The sequence below is a fragment of the Athene noctua genome, chromosome 4 (genome assembly GCF_965140245.1).
Source record: "Athene noctua chromosome 4, bAthNoc1.hap1.1, whole genome shotgun sequence".
NCBI lineage: Eukaryota > Metazoa > Chordata > Aves > Strigiformes > Strigidae > Athene > Athene noctua.
This window is the reverse complement of record NC_134040.1, coordinates 86,012,691-86,019,376: the sequence shown is the minus strand read 5'-3', so window position 1 is coordinate 86,019,376 and position 6,686 is coordinate 86,012,691. Positions and strand designations below refer to the sequence as shown.

The following is a 6,686-nucleotide window of genomic DNA, read 5'->3' as shown; positions in this document are numbered from 1 at the left end:
CGGGGGCGTGCCGAAAGCGCCGGGGGCGTGCCGAAAGCGCCGGGGGCGTGCCGAAAGCGCCGGGGGCGTGCCGAAAGCGCCGGGGGCGTGCCGAAAGCGCCGGGGGCGTGCCGAAAGCGCCGGGGGCGTGCCGAAAGCGCCGGGGGCGTGCCGAAAGCGCCGGGGGCGTGCCGAAAGCGCCGGGGGCGTGCCGAAAGCGCCGGGGGCGTGCCGAAAGCGCCGGGGGCGTGCCGAAAGCGCCGGGGGCGTGCCGAAAGCGCCGGGGGCGTGCCGAAAGCGCCGGGGGCGTGCCGAAAGCGCCGGGGGCGTGCCGAAAGCGCCGGGGGCGTGCCGAAAGCGCCGGGGGCGTGCCGAAAGCGCCGGGGGCGTGCCGAAAGCGCCGGGGGCGTGCCGAAAGCGCCGGGGGCGTGCCGAAAGCGCCGGGGGCGTGCCGAAAGCCGAGATACAGGAGCAGGGGCGGCCTGAGCTCGGTCACAGCGGAGAGGCGGGATTACCAGGAGGGAGGGAAATGGGCAGGCAGGCACATGGAGCGGCAGACAGGCTCGCAGAGGATAACAATGCCTGGGAACTGGCCAGAGAAAGCTGTGGGCAAAAAGAGACCCCAAAGCCGATCTGAAACAAGAACTGAACAAGGAAAATAACAGCGCTAGGTTACAGGAGAGAAAGGGAGGATGAAACAAAGGAAGGAGAGAGAGCAGGACCAAGCATCTGGAAGAAAGAAAAAGGGAGAGCTAGAAGAAGACACAAGAGGGAGTGGGAGCAGGAACGAACGAGAGCAGAAGTACAGGGAAGAAAAAAACAACAAAAATCATAGCAGCATGGGATAGAGAGGGGGCCAGGGGACAGCCCAAAACGTCCAAGAGGGGCAACAGGGCCCGAGGGTCCGCGACTCACCGCAGGTGTCGCTCTCAGCGCTGCCAGGAAAAATTTGCCAATTCAGACCCTTCTTTCTCCTTCTCTCCTCCTTTCCTTTTCTGGAGGTGCAGTCGCTCAGCTGCCCTCCACCTCAAAGAACACGCGGGTGTCTCTCGGCTCTTACAAAACGCAGCTTCCTGCACGTGTGGCCTCGCTCGCACGCTGCGCGGCCGTACCGCGCTCTGGGTGACGCGCACGGACCCTGATCGCACGCTGGCGGTCCGGCCCGCTGCGGACTGTACAGAGGGCTCCTGCCTCGCCCAGAGAGGCAGGCTCTCTCTTCCTGCAGTGGAAGGCAGCTGCTGCCCACATGCCCTTGATTTTCTTCTTTCCCTTTCTCAGGCCTCTCCAGCTTCAGCTGTGACAGCTCCTGTCCACAGCCAGAAAACGTCCCAGGGGCCTGTCCCTTCTCACCTCTCTGCTGCGAGGAGCACAAGGGCAGGCAGAGAACCCCACACAGTTCTGAAGTGGGTCCAGTCGACAGCATCCCCAGGGAAGGAACAGGCAAGCGCGGCCCCGGTGAGGCCTCTGGGAGAAGGTGAAGCGACTGCCGTTATTACCGTAGATCGCCCCTGGCCGGAGCCCCCCTTCCACTGGGGCTCCTGCGGAGGCGCCAAGGGCCGGCTTGCCGCCATCCCCGCGGGGCTCGGGGGTGACCTGGGGCTACGGGACGGGCTTCAGGGTGAGGTGCGAGACCTGGGGCCAGGACACGGTGCAGGCGAGGCCAGTGCCAGCTCAAGGGGAGCTCTGGCAAGCTGGGGAGGCACCCAGCACCAACCCCCGGGGGACACCCATCTTCTTCCCCTCTGCCTTTGTCCCAGCTCTCGGGTAACTCCCTGGGGCTCCCCCGGCCCGGATCACCTCCAGGAGAGCCGAGGCCTGACACAGCAGGCGGTGTGAAGCTTCCTGCCCCACCGCTGCCGTGTGGCCAGCGGGCAGGAGGGGCCCCCACACCTGCCAAAGGGGCTGGCCGGCCTCACCGGCGGCCTCGGCCCTCGCCCACCCCCAGGAATCACGCCCAGCAAGCCTCACGCTGCGGCAGCAGGAAGGCGGCTCTGGCGGTGCCGCACACCTGTGCGGGGCCGGCGCTGCAGTCCTGCCCTTCGCGCACCGAGCGCCCGCCGGCAGCGTGACGTGGGGCGGCGGCAGCATTTCCTTACCAGGAGGGGGCACCGAGCGTGGCCGCATCCCCCCACGGGCATCAGAGCATCGCACTGACGTTGCTGGCGGGCGGCAGCGTGGGGCACGGGGCCACCTCTGTGTCGCCCACCGACAGCACCGTGTGGCGTTTGCCAGGCAGCGGCGGTTAGCGCAGGCGAGCGCCACCCCCCGCGCGAGCGGCGGCCGAGCGGCACGTCACTGCGCACACGCTCTCGAGGAACGGGCACGACGCTTGGTGGGGAGCAGCTGGAAGCCCCCGGGAATCCACGTGAAAGCGGCAACAAAACTATCCCTCGTGCTGCGCCACAAGGGCCGCGGCGGTAGCGAGGACTGCGCCGCACTACGGGCGCCCACGAGCGGTGCGGCTGCCTGGCAGCCGAGTCTGCAGAACCTACAGCTCCTGGCACGCGCTGGCCAACGCGGCACGGCCGCCTGCACGCCAAGCGCTGTAAGACCCCGCATCCCAGCGTGACCCAGGGAACCAACGCGGCTGGCCAGAAACCCCACACGCCAGGACCACAGCTCCCGCTGGGTTGCGAGAGGCGGTTTTCTCTGCTTTCTGACCCTGCAGCAACACCGTTGCTCACCCCTCCGAACCCCCACCAGTGCACCCAGAAGCCTCACCACCGGCTCGGGGCAGCCCCTGCCACCACCTCCAACACTGCCACCCTGCAGGCACCGCCATCCTCCCCAGGAGCTGCCAGCTGATGGCACGGCTCCACTCACCTTCTCCCTCGGTGCAGCCAGGGCCCAGCAATGCTCAGCGACTGCTCTGCTCCTCCCTTGGTTGACACCGACCCCTCCGACGGCTGCCTTGCTCTTAACAGCAGCACCCGCCCCGCCCCGCCCCTCCACCCGGAGCAAGCCCTTTACAGGGAGGGGCCGCTGCCATCAGCCTCACTGCCCACACCTGGGGCCCCTCCAGCCCCAGCCCACAGCTGGAGGCCATCACCCACCCCCACAGAGCATCATCACCCCTCCCAGCCCCTCACCTGGGGCAAAGGAAGCACAAAAGGCAGCCGGCAGCCAGCAAGTGTTTATTCAGTCACACACAGAACAAGTCCCAGAAGGGAGTGAGTCTGCTCCGGGGCTCAGGGCCCCTAATGCTGCCCCTGCTCCTGGCACACCTTGGCGCTTGTTCCCGGAGCCACGCTCCTCAGTCCAGCCGGGAACAGTCAGTCGGTTCCTGGAGCAACAAGCTGCAGGGCAGAGCTGGAAACTGCCAAACATGAGGAGCAAGATGCAGGACACAAGAAGACAGAAGAAAGGTGGCAGCTAGCTGACTAGTACAGGGGTAGAGAGAAAACAAGAGATGAGCAATGGGGCGGTGAGAGGATGGGGACAGGGAACCCAACGTGGATATGCAGAAAAAAAAGCAGCAGGGAGAGAAGAAAACAGGCAAAAAAAAAGCTGGGATGGGTGGCACAACAGACATGGAGGGGAAAAAAAAAAGGGGGGGGAGCAGGGAGCTAGACCAAGCAAGATGGAAGAAAGACCAAAAAGCTCCAGAGAACAGGGCACAGAGGGAGGAAAAAGCAACAGCGATGGGGAGTCAGGACAGCAAACCATGGGAAGGAACACAAAACAAATCACATCGCTACATGTGACAGGGCAGAGAAGGAAGAATTAGGAAACAGGGACAGAGACACAGAAAAAAAGAGACCTGGAGCCAAAAACTAATCCTGATGCATACAGAAAGAAGGGGGGTGGGGGTGGGGGTGGGGGGGTGTATTCTAAAACAGGGGAAACAGAGACAGAGAGATGGAGAAAAGACAAAAGCAACAGACTACAAGGCATCGAGAGAGGAATTACTGAATAGTAACAGAGCGCCAGCCAGAAACAGGCCACAAAGCAGCAAAGATCACAGGGGGTACGGGGCACAGAGGAAGGAATTCGCAAACCTGGCACAAGGAGCCAGACAGAGAGAGAGCGAGGCAAAAATTAAATGGTGAAAAGAGACAGACCGCAGGGCAGAGGGAGGAATTGATAAACAGGGACAGGGCACCCAGCAGAGCATGATGGAGAACAGGGAAAAAAAAATAGCAGCAAGCTACAGGGAAGAGGGAGGAATTAAAGACCAGTGACTGGAAGACAGACAGCGACACATGGAGAGAGAGAAGACAAAAGAGCGATGGGCAACAAGATGGATAGGGAGGAAATGAAAAACAGCAGAAGGGAGTCAGCCAGAGAGAAAGACACGGAGGAAAAAGGCCAGACAGGCTATGAGGGACGGAGGTAGGAATGAAAAACGGGGGACAGGGAGCAGGAAAGAGAGAGATGGAGATCGCAGGGAATAGCAGCGGGTGCAGGAAGAAGAAAGGGGCATCAATAGGAACAGGGAGCTGGACAGAGAGGGATGGAGAAAGGCAACAAGAGCGGCAGGGTACAGGGCAGAGAAAGGGAAGACCTACAAGACGGGGACAGGGAGATGCTCCAAGCAAGACGGAAGATACGGGTGAGCAAAAAAAGTTGAGCAGCACCAGAAAGAGAGGAGTCTAGGAGAAAGACAGGGAGGGACCAGGCCACACAAGAGGGATGAGAGGGGCCCAAGAGCTCGGGACTTACTGCAGTTCTCCGCGCTGCCGTGAGAATTTGACAGGTCAGACTCCTCCTTCTGTTTGCCTTCTCCCTTCCTCTTCTACAGCTCCAGGTGCCTGGCTGTCCTCCACTTAGGAGAAGATGTAGGTGTCTCACAGCTCTTACGAGATGAGGCCTGCTAGACACAGAACCTCATTCAATCACACACTACGTGCAGGAGTAGGACAGAGGAAAGAGCGAGAAACCGAGAAGTGAGGAGCAGAACGGAAGGATCGAGAGAGAAATGGACTGAGGAGTGATGCAAAAGGTACAGAACAAGCAGTCAGAAGTGCAGACAGAAAAAGAAAAGGGAGCAGCAAGACGAGAGAGAAAGTGAGAGAGGAAGGGGGAGCAAGGCAGAAGAAAAGAAAGAAAAGATCTAGAGAAGAAGAAAAAAAAAATCACAGCATGGGAAAGAGAAGGGCGGGAAGGGACTGGGACATACAAGGGGGGCGACAGGGCCCCGAGGGCCCGGGACTCACCGCGGCTCTCGCTCCCGGCACTGCCGGGAGAACTGGACAGGTCAGATGCTTCTTTCTCCTTCCTTCCTCCTGCCCCTCCTCTTCTTCTGAAACTCCACTCGCCCGGCTGACCTCCCCCTAAAAGAATACGCGGGTGTCTCTCGGCTCTTACAAGACGTGGCTTCCGACACACGCAGCCTCGCTCGCTCGCTCGCTCCGCGGCCGTTCCGCGCCTGGGTCCGGCCCGCTGCGGACTGTGCAGAGGGCTCCTCGCTCACCCGGAGAGGCAGGCGCTCTCCCCCTGCAGGGCGAGGCGGCTGCTGCCCACATGCCCTTGACGTTCTCCTTCCTTCCCTTTCTCCGGCCCCTCCAGCTCCAGCCGCGGCGGCTCCCGCCCCGCTGCCCACGGCCGGGAAGGCTCGGCTCCGCCCGTCCCTTCTGGCCCCCGAGCCGTGAGGAGCGCCAGGCCGGGCAGAGACACCCCACGCCAGCCCGAGCTGGGCGCAGCCGGCGGCATCCCCGGGGCAGGAACGGACACGCGCGGCCCCAGCGCGGCCTCGGGAGGGGGCACGGAGGCGGCAGGGACCCTTATTGCCGCGGCCCGGCCCGGCCGCAGCCCCAACACTCACCTCCGCCGCGCACGCGCACTCCCGGGAGACGCCGCGGCCGCGCATGCGCACCCCCGGGCCGGGGGGCACACCGCGTCTCGGGGAGCCGCGGGCAGCCCGCGGGAAACCGCCACAAAACCGCGTCTCGGGCCGCGCCGCGGGGCCGCGCCGGTACCGAGGGCTGTGCCGTGCCGCGCGCGCCCGCCAGCGCCGCGGCTGCGGGGAACCGAGAGCGCAGAAACTGCAGCTCCCGGCGTGCCCCGGGGAGCCAACATGGCCGACCGGAAGCCCCCTGCACGTGACTACGGCTCCCGCCGCGCCGCCCGCGCACCCGGAAGCCCGGCCGAGCGCAGCCCCGCGCGGCTCCGGGCAGCGCCGCCGCCGCCCGGCCCCGACGCGGAGCGGCCTCCGCCCCCGGTCCCGCCGCACCTTTCCCCGCAGCCGCCCGGCCGCGCGGCCCCGCTCCTGCCTCGGCTCGCACCGGCTCCTCCTCCAGCACCGGCCCCGGACAGGGAGGGGGCGCTGCCTGCAGCCTCCCTGCCCGCCCCTGCGGCTCCTCCGGCCCGGCCCACGCTCCCCCCCCCCGGTAACTATAGCGACCAGCACCGTTAATAAACGCCGGAGGTGCCCGTCGCTCCTCCGAGCTCGCGCTCTACGGGCCGCCGGTCCTCCGGTCGCGGGGCCGCCGCCGCGCACGCGCACTCCGGGGGCCGCCGCCGCGCACGCGCACGCCGCAGGTCGCCTCTCCCCGCCGGGGGAACCTTCCCCGGCCAGCGGGAGCAGCCGCTGGACGAGACCGCTCCGGTGCGCGGGCCGACGGGACCGACGCTGCCAAATCTTATAACCCCCCGGAGAGGGAGGAGCTCCGGCACGGCCGCAGCGCAGGGCAGCGCAGTCTCGCCTTGTGACCCAGAACTCAGCGGGGTGACCGAAGTGTCGGTCAGAGCAGCCTCAGGGCTCTTTG

At 64.9% G+C, this 6,686-nt stretch overlaps 1 long non-coding RNA gene across 1 annotated transcript; it reads right to left on the bottom strand.

Moving 5' to 3' along the window:
* Positions 1 to 3,107: 3,107 nt before the first annotated feature.
* On the bottom strand, positions 3,108 to 6,404 carry LOC141959830 (uncharacterized). The gene is made up of 4 exons (XR_012633510.1): positions 6,329 to 6,404; positions 5,136 to 5,252; positions 4,642 to 4,792; positions 3,108 to 3,295 (listed from the first exon to the last, which is right to left on the bottom strand). It is a non-coding gene; the product is annotated as an uncharacterized LOC141959830 (long non-coding RNA).
* Between the last annotated feature and the right edge of the window lie 282 nt (positions 6,405 to 6,686).